This window comes from Patagioenas fasciata, chromosome 5, assembly GCF_037038585.1.
Source record: "Patagioenas fasciata isolate bPatFas1 chromosome 5, bPatFas1.hap1, whole genome shotgun sequence".
In the NCBI taxonomy this organism is placed as follows: domain Eukaryota; kingdom Metazoa; phylum Chordata; class Aves; order Columbiformes; family Columbidae; genus Patagioenas; species Patagioenas fasciata.
This window is the reverse complement of record NC_092524.1, coordinates 35,109,578-35,125,020: the sequence shown is the minus strand read 5'-3', so window position 1 is coordinate 35,125,020 and position 15,443 is coordinate 35,109,578. Positions and strand designations below refer to the sequence as shown.

The following is a 15,443-nucleotide window of genomic DNA, read 5'->3' as shown; positions in this document are numbered from 1 at the left end:
CCCTGAAGCCACTGGAATTGTCCAGCCACACTGTGGTTGTTTCTTATTCACGAGTGTGGCCTGGGTTGTGCAAAGTATGGGGGAAAAAATAACGTGACAAGCTGCAAGAAGGGCAAGGCTTGGCGAGGGCCAGGGAGACGGCGGAAAAATTCCCTCTACATCAATGCAGGTGGCTTGACAAGGAAAAGTGCCAGACGGCAGGAAGGTGGCTCCGGTTTTGCTGTCCTGACTCCAGAGGTCTTGCCCCGCACAGCTTGGCTTCCCAGGAAGAAAGCACAGACCGCAGGACTTACATGTATTTACTCCTGGGCTGCCTTTCCCCGTCGTGTGGCCGTTCCTCCCCCCACCTCCTCCACACAGTTTCAATGACCAAAGTCCCAAACCCGAAAGCAGACCTATATATTTTAAGCAGCAAACCTCAATTAGCAGACATGACACAACATCACCCCCAGAACACTCCCGTCAGTCCCCTCGCTGTCACCTTGAAGAAAGAAAAGAAGCGGGGAGAAAGGCTACGATAGCCACTCCCGCACAGACCAGCCCTTCATAGCGCCGACAGCTCTCTCCCCACGCGAGGGCTCCCGGCCGGCAGACACCTCTCCCGGCAGCGAGCAGGCGGCCGAGGCCGTCGGAGGGCCTCCCCGCCCGGGCTCACCTTGGCCAGCGCGGGGGTCTGGCCCCAGCGGAGCGGGGTAGTGACCGGACCAATGACAGGCGCAGCTGGCTGTGTACGAAGACTCCTGAGCCCGCGGGGAGCGCGGCGGGGCCGGCCCGTGCGGCGGGCGGCCGCGCAGAGCGGGGTGGCAGCCAGGTGGCAGGCAGGTGGCAGGCAGGTGCCCGGCGCGGCTTCTGTCCCATTCAGCGCTTTTCCATTCTCGCTCCGTTTTCCTTCGAGCGGGAGAGTCCGGCTCAAATATCAGAGCCGGCCCTCCCGAGGAGCGCAGGAACTGACATCACCCGCCTCGGGCTTTTAACCCTTTCTCGGGCTCGGAGTCGAGGCAGGTGGGGCGGGCAGCGCCCTGCCCGGTGCTGGGGCAGCCCGCGAGCAGAGGAGCTATGGCCGCGTTCTGCCACTGGCGGAGACATCCCCCTCGCCGCCCACCCTGCGTTCTCGGGGACTTCCACTAAGGCCCGCGGCTACGGGGAACGGGCCGGTGCTGACGGGACATCACGAGCCGGGCTTCCCGAGGTCGTCTGGAGCACCTGCCCGCTGCACCCTCAAGCGAGGAGCGCTCCCTGTCCTCCTGTGCCGGGCATCCATCTTATTCCGCCAAGCGCCTTTGGGCAAAAGGCGAACAGCGCTGGAGACTCGCCAGAGCAGAGCTCCTGGCAGCTGCAGGCTTCTTCGGTGGGGCCGCCAAACGGCAGTCACCTCCCAGCCTTCAGAGCCGATGTTCCCAAACCGTCCCCAGCCCTGAGGCATGGCGGGAGCAGCCAGGCAGGGAGCTGGCAGCCACAGTACCGTGCTGCCCTCACCTCCCACAGCAGTCCTGAGGAGCTGGTGGAGCATCCCAGGCTGCACCTGGAGCTCCCTTCACTGGTTGTAGGCAACCCCAGAGTATGGGATTGGTGCCAGGGAAGAGCTGAAAACCAAATCAGTGTAATGATGGCCCTCCTGAGTAGAGGACACCGTCCTGCCCCACATACTTGTGCTGTCTCCCATACAGAATGGCTCAGACAGGTCTGAGGCTTCAAGCATTTCTAATGATAGCTGCCAGCATACAAAATATTTTGTTCAGGGATAGGGCCACCACTTACTGAGCTACTTTACATGCAGCAATCCCTTATATGAATATATATTATCTGCATTACTCACACAGAGCCAGCAGTCTCACTGCCGAGGAAGGCTGGCTGCTGGCAGCAAATGTGCACACACAGCCTTGTACCACCAGCTGCCACCCTCTGCCACAGGCCTGGCACTGCCGCCCCTGGGCTGGCTGAGACTATGCTCCATCTCTTAATATTCAGCAGACCAGGGTGGGCACATGGAAGTGAAACTGGTAACAGAGGGGGCTGCAGGACCAAACACCCCAGGCCTTTGGGCCTCAGACCAGCGTGTTTCAAAGCGAAAAGTCTTTCATTCCAGTTGAGGCTTAGCAACTACTTGTTGCTTACTCCATCATCAGGCACATTACTTCCATCAAAAATATTTTTAAAATGTGTTTATGATGCTCATCAAAGTGGGGATAACAACAGGCATGCTGATTTGTGTGTCTCTGGCCTTTCACATTGTCTGCTTGGTCTCACCTCCTCAAGATAGTGAATTTGGCATATTGGGGGATGGGCTACACCAAAAAGATGGTGTATTGAGTGATTACGAGAGGTCTATGAATGCTCTGAAACAGTGTTTTTGTTCTTGTTGAGACTACCCACACAAAACAGGGCAGTCCGCAATAAACAGGCTTGCAACAAACTATGGAGGAAGCAGGCAAGAGAACTAAACAAAATTATCTCCTAGTAGCATAAGCAACACTAATCACCAGGCACAATTAAACAAGAACTTAAATGTGGTTGTCTGGCTCACTGATATTGCCCGGTCTGAGATCTGCTGTTTATTAAACTCTTGTTGTAAACTCCTTTAATGCATTGATAGTGTGCTTTCACTGGTGTCTCGGCAGACAATGGGTAGTAAATCACTTACTACGCACAAATAAAAGGACAGATGTGATGAAACGGTTAAAATATAGACATACAACTAAAAACATAAGGTCAGGATTTGGACACTGGAGTGGCTAAAGGCAGACTCTGAAATCTATACCTCATTATCCAAATAAGTAGTTAGATTTCCAAAGACTCTGTAGACCTCGCAGTTCCCTGGAGATAGTTTCACTTTAGATTTCTCATCCATTTCCAGTTTCATGGGAACATGGCTGAATGAAGCTGCCTGTTCCTTTCTAGCTCCAAAACAAAGCATGCACTACAGAGCTGGTTCAGGCAGAGAGCAGGATAATGCTACACAGAGATGGCCAGAGAGCCAAGTGGAGACAGGCGGAGAACTGAAAAGAAACAGGCATCTGGTGAAGAGTTCTCCCATTCATCCCATTGAGCAGGGAGAGTAAGGAATACAGGCAGAGATGGAGCTGCCTGTTGGGACAGTGTCACCCAAATTGATTTCTCCAGTAATTCCCAGTGGGACTCCAGTTGCCTACAATCTGTATGTTGTGTGTGAGCCTCTATTAATCGTTACTCCCAATGATCATGAAATTGTAATAAATAACCAGAACCAACACAATTTGTGGCTCCATATAGGTATTTCAGAGGGCGAAATGTAGCTTAATGCTTTACAGAGTTCCCCCCGGAAGGAGGCTGGCCAAAGACAAAATGGGAAGAGGAGCTATTCCTTTCATGGTCCCCATCCTATTCCTGACTCCTTTCAGCCATAGCATGCAACTAAAATATTTCTTAATCTGAATTTTATGAGGTATTTTTATTCTTCCTTTAAAGGCACCAGTAAAGTTCTCTAATTTGCATCAGCAAAGCCAAAAGGATTGTGTCACTAAGTGAAATGTCAATCTGGCCTTGTGTTTTTCCCAGGCAATGAAGCTTGACTGCCAGGACATTCCTCAGCCACTGAACTTTATACAAAGTACCTCCCCAAGAATTGCCTGCACACACCTTGCATTAACCCCTGGAGAGCCAGAAGCACATCAGCACTCATACAACTATGTGTGGCCATTTCTTTAATGCAATTATTCTACAAAGCTGTGCCTCCTTATGCCTTCTGTTGCTTCTGTTATATTATTTAACAAAATCATTATCTAAAAAAATTATTTAAAATGTGGTTTCTGTTAAATAATGCAAATAGAAAAATAGTTTTGACTTCAGAGGGAGAAGGTTGTAAGAACAGCCAGTAGTATCTCACTGTTCCCCAGTGATTTCCCTTGGCAGTTATCTCTAATGTCTGCTCAAGCACTCTATGTCAGGTCTTTGCAATTTGCAGACAAATCATTCAGAAAAAAAAATACTATAAACAGCAAATATCTTATTGACAAAACAAACTCTCTGGCAGATCCAAGAGAACTATCTTGGCACTGTTAGACTATTATTATCACAACACAAGCACAGGCTGCTTTGTTAAGAGCACCATATCCAAGATACCTAAATAGAAGGACAAAAAGATAAATGAGAACAAGGTGTCAGAAGATAAGAGCAGAAGCAACTCTTTCTCTAGTAAGCAAAGCTGTCATAGTTCTGCAGGTGAGAGCGAGCATTATCATGCAGACACAGCGCTACTGAAAACTTACGAAAGGGGCAAGGACACCAGCAAGACCAAATCCATGTATCAGAGCCCACTGAGGGTTCAATCCTATGTGGGAAAAAGCTTGCACAAAAACAAAACATTGCCTTGAAACACACTGTTTCAGGTACTTGTCTCTCTCCTGACAGAGAACTTAGGCTTCATATTGTAGTTCTCTATTATAAATTCCACTTATGGTAGAGGCTTAAAGACATTGCAAATGGCCTTTGTGCCTAGTTCCCTTACTCTGTTTCTCCTGGGCTTGCAGTGTGTTGACAGACGCAACACAGACCTGCAACCCCCTGCCTTGCTTCTCTTCTAGTCAACAATGACATGTTAATGCAGCAGAAAATAAGAGACTGGCAGCTGTGGATCAACTCACTGAATAAACCAGTTGCTCGTGGGAGGACCCAGTGGGAGGGCCAGGAAACCATTGCCCTCAGTACCTTGTCAGCTGGTTTTGATTGTGTTATGGTCATCTCATCACACTTCACATACAGAACATAGACACTTACATGTACTATTCAAACCAGAATGTGAGCGAGAGCATGTTTTGCATATACAGTCGTAACTGGCACAGAGCAAAACGAAGGAGAATTCCCATTTCACTTGTGGAGTCATCCCAGAGGTAACTCCAGCCTCCAAATACCAGATTGTGTTAAATCTTATTTCTGCTAGATTAAGAAGACATCAACTATCATTAAAGTAGTTTGTGACAAAAACCTTAACTTTCTGTTCCATAAAATCCACAGATTTAGCATCTCTCACTATAATTAATGGTTTCTAGTGTTTGTATTCTCATAGATTTATCTAGATCATAGATAAGACAGCTAGAGCTTTGAAAGTACATTTGAGGTTGTTATCAGCATGCTTGTGTATGCCTGTTAAACTCCTGTTCCAGAGGGGAGAAGAAAGAAGGACAGCATGTGGGAGTTTTTAGGCTGTGGAGGAGAAAAACAATCCTTGCAAGTGTATTTGTTTTGTGTGGTCTTTCTGTGTCTGACATTGGCTGATACGCAGCCTGTAAGTTTCCCACACACCACAGCACACTTTGAATCTTCTTCTGAGTCCACAGGCTACAGTGGTAACTGCTGTGCAAGTGATGCCATACATGATGTATCTCACAAGAAACCTAGATCAAGCCCAGATGCTGCAGCTGTGCAGGGATCACTCAACAGCATTTGCAAAACCGCATGTTGCTGCCCTAAGGATGAGAGGCCTGGCTGCTCTGCCAAGGAAAAGGAGACGCAGAAAGAGGGGTGGTGGAGCTGAGACAAGGTGCTGAAGGGAATCGGTGAGAGCCCTGGAGAGCTGGAGCTGCTGCCTCTGCAGCCCCACTGATGTGAGGAGTGGCCACAGCTCTGCTGCAAGAGAGAGAGTCCATGTCCCTCAACCCCTCCTCGAACAGCAGTAGCATATCTGGCAGATTTGTACTGTGCACATTCCGTGGGTATGAATTAGAGGTTCCTTCAAGAGGATAAGAATCTCTTCTATACCTTCTGGAAACTGGAGCAGCCATTTTCCTAGGAGTTTATCCTTTTAACTCACGTACTCATTCCTTATAGTCTTTTTGCTTCCCCAGGTTTCCTGCAAAATGACAAGCAAATACCTATTCACAGACGTGGTTCTGGAAGTACTGTGCAAAAAGCTGCACCAGGGAAAGAGACTCAAACCATTTGGAGAGCAGGGAACAGATTATAGATTACTGCTTTGAGTTCAGGCCAAGTAATAGAAATAAAAACCTGCAATCCTCTGACAAGCAGCAGCAGTCACAGCTATCTGGACAGACTGGTCATCTCAGCCCAGTTCTTAGACATCAGCTGAGGGACATGTTTAGTACGAATGAGCACTGAGGAGGCAATAATATGTGCTGCAGGTCACTGGACGAACTCCACAGTATAGCATAGAACTCTATTACTGCCATACTTGATTAGAGTTCTGTATTCACCCATCACTCTGAACAGTTTATCAGTAAAATAACTCAGACCACAAGGCATCATGCCGAGTGAACTCAGGTCCGATCCCCACTAGAGATGTCAAAGAGTTGTTAGATGGAAGAGGTTTGGGTAGGCCAGGAGAAGGGGTTGTCCTTGCCCCTGCTGTACTCCTATGACAGAGCTGGAAAAAATTCCTTTTCCAGATTTGTTAGATCAATACTTTCAATAAAGTAGATTCCAGCTTGCTCTCTGTTTGGGTGCTGATCTGAGAACTTCAGCATGGACAGCTCTGTGATGAGACCAGGAGAGGCAGCACAAAACACCATGCTCTGATGGAGGATCTCTGCCTCTCCACAACCAGTACGGTGGCCTGTACTGGCTGGGAGTGGGGAAGAGAAGACAGTAGTAAGAGATGGGGCTCATCAGCAGGAAGGGTTTTGGCTGCCTTCCCAGTCTTGCACTGAAGTCAGGTCTACAGCTGCCAGATGTCAGGATGGGGTGTAGAGAAGAACATGGTTCCCTGCCATAGGACTCCGTGCAGAGCCTCCATTGCTGGAACCAGCGGGTGGGCTGTCCTCTGTGGGGGTGCAGGAGGGAGGCTACATTAGCTGGGGAGGTTTTTGGCTCCTTTCCAGATCTCACACCGGAGCCAGGCACACAGCTCCCAGATGTTTGTGATGTCTGCTCTGGGATCTTTCAGGCTTGTCAAGGCATTGCATAAAGGGAGGAATTATTTCCCTCCCACATGGGGGCTGGAAATGTTGAGAGCCCCCACGGAGATCCCTCTGCCTGCTTCTCCCAGGAGGGGTCACCTGCAGGTGAGCAGACTTGGAGAGGGCTCCCCAGAGTACTCTCAGAGCAGCAGTTGCTGAGCCTCCCTGGCATGGCTCTGTTCCTGCTGGTTTCCATGGTGATCCACAAAAACAGCAGAAAAGCACAGATCTCTTTTGGAAAACAAATAATAGGATGTGATGGTGCCTGTGGCTGGGGAAGGGGGGACAACCCCATTTTTATACTGTTAACTGAGTTCTGAGGTTGGTCCTGGGGCTTGCCCGCCTCCCCGAGTTGGCATTGCTGTACTGTTCCCAAAAGGCTAGTAGCAGCTCAAAGGAGTAACTCCTGCTTTTAGGTGCTACAGGTTGCCATAGGCAGGTTCAGATGATATTGCAAGTTGGTTTTAATGGACAGCACTGGCAAATTATTTTAGCAGATGGCCTAAGCAAGCAGTGTTTCATAGTACTTTGACTGGATGGGGTTAGTAGAAGGTGCTGATGTGAAGCCCAGCATGTGCCACCACATGGCCCTGCATGCGAGCACACACAGGAGCATGACATACACAGGAAACATGTTCGCTGCCCTCTTTTGTCACACCTGAAAGCATATGGACAAAATCTCAAACCTTTTGTTTTGTTCCTATAGGGAAACTATCCATTCACAGTCTTTCCATTACAATATCATTTCACCAAGACTTCGTCCACCGCCTTGAAGGTCTTACCCTGCCCTCCTCTCCATTACAAAAGTGGCAAGTATTACTCAGCACACTCTTCCCCATGTGTATTGAAGATGCCTGCCTGCCTGGTACCCACCCTCCCCTTGCACACAGCAACAATTGCCAAACAGCACAACTGCCAGGATAAAAGGACATGGAAGGAATGGGTGAAGGGGTGGCTTTTCTGATATGCATAATTTTGGTGATGCAGCTTAAGATTTCCAGAAAATTCTGAAGGAGGGGAGGGGTAAAATTGATATAGGATAAGATGGCTTTCAAACACAGCCAACAAGCATCTTAAAAAGGAAACCTAATTTTGTGTGCCTCCACCCCTGGGCTAAATGTTTTTAGCTCAGTTTCAAAGGTGCCAGGAAATTCAAGGGTCAGGTATCTCTGAAAACCAGTTTCAGGGTGCCTGCAACAGACTGACCAGAAAAAGGTGACAATTTTGAAAATGTCATCTTAAATTTTCTTTTCTTTTTTTTTGTAATTTCTTGTCAATGAGCACTCCCTGGGATCCTCAGGGACTGGTCTAGAACTTGTCTTTTACTCTATCTGCTGCCTGAGGCATAAATTCTTGTAAAAGAAATCTGTTACCTCGGATGTAGATTTCAATGGTGCTTGGATTTCATTGCACTGACTGCTTCCATAGGAGACACTCCCACCCCTTTCCATACACAGTTCTCAACTGCCCAGAGCCATAGAATCATGGATTCATAGATCCATAGAATACCAGGTTGGAAGGGACCACAAGGATGATCTGGTCCAACCTTTCTCGGCAAAAGGACAATCTAGACAAGGTGGCCCAGCACTCTGTCCAGCTGAATCTTAGAAGTGTCCAGTGCTGGGGAAATGAGCCTGCAAAGGAGCTTCTGGAGTTGAGGTTGCTGCCTGGCCTTTCCCTCCATCAGCAATTGCCTCATTTGCCCTAGGGCAGCTCTGTGACCCCAGTCCTGTTGCAGAGTGGTACTATGTCTCCTTGCACTCTCAGAAACCCCAGCCAGGATGCAGAACAGCACTAGATGGACAGCTAATTAAAATGGCTAGAGCAGCTCCAACACAAAACTGAATTAGGACCTTCCACAAAGCATGTCATGGGGTAATTTTTAATTATTTGTTTAATTAGTGTTAATTGCACACAGTAGGAGGTCAGAACTCAGCCTGCAAATGCTCAGTCAGCTGGAAAGCGTGAATTCTCTGGCTATTCTGGAAACCCTGGTTGACATGCAGGAGGAGGGGATTTGCACTTGGCATTATGATGGTGGTGACAGAAGGTGAATGAAACACCAGGGACTTTTTTTCTGGAGCAGATGGAGGAGAAGGACAAGAAGTGTGGGGAGCTCAGCCGGGGAGGCACTGAGGGGGTGAGCGGTGCCCTGGGCCCCTCTGTGCTGGCGAGGGTTCAGCACACGTCCCTGGCTGTGAAGTTGCGTCCCCCGGACAGTCAGGGCAATGCTGTCCCACCAGCGAGGGCCTTCTCCGCCTATTGACACTGGGGGGCTCAATCCAACCTTTGCCCTTGGGGTTTTCTTTTGGTCAGAAGTGTCTTTATATTTGCAATTACTGTAAAATATAGTATTATACATTTATGTATGCATATATATGTAATAAGGTACCTACCCATACATACATATACATAGGATCTGTATAACTGCATAATGTCTGATATGTTATAATAATAAATGCATTATATAAAAGCACAATACTATGAAAAAATGCACTAATCCATTCTTAAATTCTTCATTACTAGGCGGGCCGAGGCGGAGCAGCTGCCCCGGCGGTTGATAAGGGCGGTTGGTAACGGCCGGTGGCCCCTCGCGCCGCGCCCCGCGCCCCGCGCCCCCCGGCGCTGTGCTCTAACGCCACCTGGTGTCTGGAGGCGGCGCGGCGGGCGGGTTTCTCCTCAGGGTGTTTTATTCGGGGCTTTGATACACCGATGAAACCCACCAAAAACGGGTGTCCTGGGAAAGGGAGATGCCTTTGTCTGGTTTAACGTTTCTGTGTGTATTGGGCTGTATATAGGGATAAAGGGGTTCAGAGTCAGTGGGACACATCATCTGCCAGGGTGGTTCCCAGGCTCAACCATGTGCACCCGTGCCCGTACAGCCCTCTGTCATTCTTCTAAAACATCACATCACCAACTCATAGGCTTTGAAACTGCTTTTTAAATTTCTGTAGCCATGACAGATTTATCTGGTAATATTTTCAGAAAGATTTCACAGCATAGTGCTTTGTGGAGACCCATTTTGAACAGAAAAGTTCCACCACACAGCACTGAATTGTATCCAATCAAGTGTCCGCATAAGCCACAACACCTGAGCTGGCTTACAAAGGCAAGGACATGCTAGGTGAGCCCTCGGGTGTCCTTGGCATTGCATTCAGCCATTGGCCCAAACACTTGATTACTTTCAATTAAACAATTGGACTCAATGGTCTTAAGGGTGTTTTTCAACCAAAATGATTCTGTGACTCTATGATTTGCCTCTTTACAGTTTAGCAAGTTCTGCCTTCCCAGAGAAACAAATATCTCGGTGGGAAAGTCGGTCATTGCCCTCTGACAGACAAATGCAATTGTACATCTGCAGGGTTTAGGCCGTCTGCTAATTACAGCTAATAGAGATTTTTCTTCAGCTGAAATAAACTGAAACCTTGGATCAGAAAAATGTGAGCGACACCGCTTCTGTTCCTAGGGAGCATCATGGTGGCAACAGCTCTGGGGAGTCCAGGGGAAAAGGGACTATTAATGGCCATAGATTTGTTATGGGAGCTCTGTTGAAGGGGTGCTGAGACTCAGCCCCAGACCATGTCTCCGCGGCACGGGACGTGTACATGCTTGCATAGCATCCTGACGGGCAAGTGCTCCTATAAAGGAAATAAACATTGGATAGTTTTACCAGACCAACATATGGGACTGTGCAGGGGAGTAGGAAATGGTATTCTTAGGGCAATAGTTGCATACATTAGCTGTGTTCAGTTAAGGCACCAGTCCAAAGAACCAGTTTTCTCTTTGGTGCAAATCCATTCAGCACCTTAAGGCTTTTTCCTAATTTTTATTAAAGCTGGACCCGCTCCTGGACTTATAATGGGTCAAAATTCAAGCCTGTTGTTTCTGTACAAGATACTTGTCTTCTCTAAGCCTTGATTTTTTCCTCATAAGGACAAATTAACTTTAGAGACATTACCATTTATTTTTGCCCAAAGATTATTTAGCTTCTCAGAAGACAGAATAGAAGGCAAAAGCCTAACATTAAACCTTTTATAAATCAAGAATTTTAACAAAATATTCTTCTGTTTCATCAAAATTATGTGATTCTTCTAATGGGCAAAAGTAATACCACCACTACCACAAGAAAGGGTTGCTTTTGCTTTTAAATCTAGGAGAGCTTTTGAGCCTGTACTGCTAGCTTTACATTTCCTCTGCACAGCATTCTGCAGCCATACAGAAATGCAGAATACTGATTCCAGATTTCTGTAGTCTTGTAGGAAAAAAGTGCCCATAATTTATTATCTGGGCTCAGATTTATATTTAAGGTAAGCCTATTGTCATAAAAAATAGTCTGTGAAGGGTAGGCATGCGGGCATAAAGGGACAGAAGATTCAGGATGTCTTCTACCCATTTTCCTGCACAGAAAAGGCAAAATCCTCCTGCTTGGAAGGGGTTACACTCTCATGGCTTTGTGACAGGGTCATGTCTTGCAACCCCTGCAGAAGAGACAGAAGGTTTTGGACAGCAGTAGCTGCCCTGCAAGCTATGAGCTCCTGCGACCTCGTATTTATTCCTCCAAGAGACCAAAATCTCTGGGAACTATCCTGAATTTCCAGTAGCTGTTTACTCCACTGTCACAAAATCGATCAGATGGTGCTTTTGATGCTGGTGGGTTGGAAAAAAATAATCTCTTGGCTTATATCCTGAGCACATTTGATCTGGACCAACTGGGTGGAATCATTACAGCCCGTCATCTTGTCGTTGGTACAGAAGCACTTTCCTGACTGCAGCTAATGTTTGAGCCAGGGTGAACATTTTTCTTTAAATAGCAAACTTCAGCCTTAAATAGTTACACTTTGCCCTTGCTGTTTGGCTCTGTTGCATACCAAAGACTTAGCTCTTAGCAACATGAAATCCCATCCTAATTAGCTTCTGTTTAACAATACCACTTTGTACCACTCTCAGAATGCCTCAGAATGCCAAGCTCCTTCTATTCTGGGGCTACAGAGGAGGGGAACATTTCATACCAAGCTCAATGCAATGCAAGCCTCTTTCTGTGAAATGTGATTTTTTTTTCTTTTTTTAATGTGTAAAGTAGTCCTGTATGTTAAACTTGAGCCACTGTGTACGAGTAAAAGTCACTCAAGAAATTAAAGCCTATTAACTGAACATAGCTCAGTGTAAGCACACAAAACTGCTGTGAGAAGTTCTGGAAAATTCAGCAGTGTCATAAATCCAACATAAATGACGTACGCTAGACATAAAACCTGTGTATAAGTGGTCAGCTGGTATAATTCATTCAATTTGACACTCAGCTGGAGAGAAAAATGTGTATCATTTATTCAATGGGAAGGCAGTGAGCATGTATGGAACAGAACAACTCTCACATATACAAACAAGCCATCTTCTGCATTTGCACCAATGCTTCCAACACCTTCCAACGTTTTCAGTATCAAAAGTAGCTCTGTTCAAGACTATATTAATCTTCAAAAATAAGGTCTTGTCATACATGAACCAGTATCTCAAATAGATGCAGTTTAATGTTTCACTGCAGGATGAGTGTATTTTCTGATGAGAAAACTTCCACCATCCGTTATAGGACTGCTTATTTCATCCATTGTTAGGAACCATTCATGAACACAGAGGACAGACACACAAACACTGAAGAGGAAGTAATAAGACCTTATACTGAAACCTTAAAAACATTGGCATAACAGTGTGACCATTTGAACATATAGGGTTGGCTTTTTTTTTTTTTTTTTTAATACAGGCCTGGAGAATCACTTGCAGAAAGTATCAAAATAAAAAATAAACAAGATGACACATGCAGATCTGCCCACCGTGAATGACAATGGCTAATGATCATCATTCACACATGTGGTTTCGCATTTGGTCCTTTTTCTATACTACTATAAATATTTTCTTCACCTTACAGGGAAATCTTCGGATCCAACGAAAGCCTCGTACCTGAAGCCATCTGAAGATGCACAGAGTGACAAGGCCAAGCTGGTTTTCAGCCTTTCAAGAAAACTTTTTACAATCTATCTCACTTACTATTCCTGAAACTTTGACCTAATTTCAGTTCCACAAATGTCCTCCCATAGACAACATATTCATAATGATGAAGATTGTATGATGACTCAAAATAAGTCTATTTACTTTGAGTTCTAATACTTTGTGGTTATATAGATTTTCATCATTTTCTGTACATCGTGAAGTTGTGCAACCAACATATTCACATTCTTTAAAAGCAGCCTTTATATCTTCTAAGGTGAACAAAAGAACCCCTTCGTGAAATGGGTTTGGTGCCTATTTTTAGAAGAAAAACTCCTCTGTCATAAGACACATTCCAACCACTGTAGGTAAGCATAAAGCAACCTGAAAAAAAACCAACCAACCAACCAACCAACAAACAAAAAACCCAACTTTGCTCAAAAAGCTTTGCTGAGATAAACCGAAGGTGGCAATCTCCAGTGGATATTGGAGCTACTGTAAACTGGATGGGTCTTGGTCCTGAAATGTAACATCCAGTAAAGCTTCATTTTTCAGACCCCAGTGCCCACAAAGCCCTGGAGGCAGGGGCTAAAATTTGTTGAGATAATTCCAGCATGTTTTGGTCTTTCAAACTCAATGGCATGCAGGGTGCAGGTGTGAAGCACCTATCAGTGCACCCCTTGACCTCCTGCTCTGTGTGGATGACAGGCAGCTCTGTGTAGTTATCGCGTTTTGCCTCAGAAGGCAGAGCTAAAAGACTGTGCTTAGCCAGCTCTGAGGTCTGAATAAGGGCTACCTGCTGGAGGTGCCTTCCAGATAAAATTGTTGGAAATTGTCAAGTGTCACAGGGAAACCTGTATTAGCTCCTGTCAGTGACAGAGTTTGTATTTGTAACTCAGCCTGGTAACCTGTACTTTTTTCACGTTATTACCTTTGGACACCAGATACCGTTGTGGAGGGGCTGTTCTGACACTGTGAGAGGAACTTCTGCAGATTATTTTCTCTCCCTCTGTTATCCAGCAGGTGGAAGAAGATCAACACAAACAGTGAAACAGAGGGCTACTGGGTGGATTGTTCCCCAGGGAGCCTGATTTACTTGTGCACGACTCTTCAGGGCATATCCAGTTGCCCTAATTTTCATATAACTGTCCACCAGCCTCAGGGAACATGACAGCACCATTTGTCACTCTCTTGGAAAAAAAGGAGTTGGGTGTCACAGTGTCAATATTGATGGATCACAACAAAGGGACACAAGAACTGCCCAGCAATGTCTGTACCTAGGAATCACCTGGTGGGGTTACGAGACTGTGGTCAGCAGGTGAGGGCAGCATGGACATCAAGTCACCTACCTGCATATTTTCCCATTAGTTTTAGGTATTTCTAAAGTTGCCTCTGTAGACATTACTGCTTAGTACAACCAGATGATGTTGTTCTGCTATGCCAAAAATGCCCTAAAAAAGATTATTAGCACAAGTCTAGTGAAGTTGCTCTGCCAGAAAGTGTTAACTTGGCTGCTGAGCTGCTGACCTCGCAATGACCTTCCACCATTTTTCCTTATCCTGATCATGGGGGAAGGGCACTAAGAATATAAGGAGCATAAAACTGGAAGAGAGAAAAAGGTAATGGACCTGTTGCAGTGTAAGGGAGAAGTGAGGGACAACATAGTTTGACGATGGAAGCAGGGTTTGTGAATTCCTAGTTTATCCAAGTTTTATTTATGCTACAGTGATGTTTGCAGGTAAATAACAGAATTATGTTCACAGAATTATGAGTGCATAAATGTTTTATAGTCAGTGGTGGTTCATGTCTGGGATCATGCTAGAGAAACAGCTTATTTGAGGAAGAAATACTGTTTCTTTGTCCTCTTATTAAGGGGTTGAGAAGAACATCAACTGATGGCTAAGTCTGTACCTCTGAGACTGTAATAAAGAACACTAAATTGCTTGTATTAGCATAGACATCACCTAAGAAAAAAACCTACTGAAAATGTAGCTGACTCCAAAAGGATTTTATAAGCTGATATCATCTTTGGCTGTGTTAAACCATGATAGAATATTTCTCCCTAATAGCATGCCCAATGTTACAAGAAGATTTAAAATGACTTTGGATCAAAAAGCAACTATGGATTTTTTTTTTCTTCTGAAGAAGCAAAATTCAGTACTGGCACTTTTAATCTCAAATTCTCCTTCTACTAACTTGTACTCTTCCTTTGGAAGGATATAAAAGGGGGAATGTAGTTCCCATTTGCAAAGACAACTATGAAAAAAGCTTCTGAAATAATTTAATGTCATAGGTTTGATAGAGGTCAAATTATGAAATAAATGAGATTTACTTATGCATCAGAGCCTAATTTGGGCTTCTTTCTGACTCTCATTTGGCCAGTTTAGGATCTGTCTCAGTCAGGGTGTTACGAAACAGAAAGTACTTAGTTTGATCATCAATCTGGGATGATTTTGCTTGACTTCAGCTACCCTGAAGACAAGAAATGGGCCTAGACTACTCATCTGGCTGCATCTATCACCAGTGGAGACAGGGAAACTTGTTCCATCTTCTTGAGGTGAAGCATATCATCATCCAAAA

At 45.7% G+C, this 15,443-nt stretch overlaps 1 protein-coding gene across 4 annotated transcripts in view; it reads right to left on the bottom strand.

The window, feature by feature from the left end:
* PLEKHH1 (pleckstrin homology, MyTH4 and FERM domain containing H1) overlaps positions 1-938 on the bottom strand; it is a 53,424-nt gene extending 52,486 nt beyond the window's left edge. The window contains exon 1 of one of the 4 annotated variants that reach the window (XM_071809310.1): positions 656-938. The gene's annotated coding sequence lies outside the window, so the exon portion shown is untranslated. The other 3 variants (XM_071809307.1, XM_065839103.2, XM_071809308.1) reach the window with 3 other exon arrangements.
* Positions 939-15,443: the final 14,505 nt, after the last annotated feature.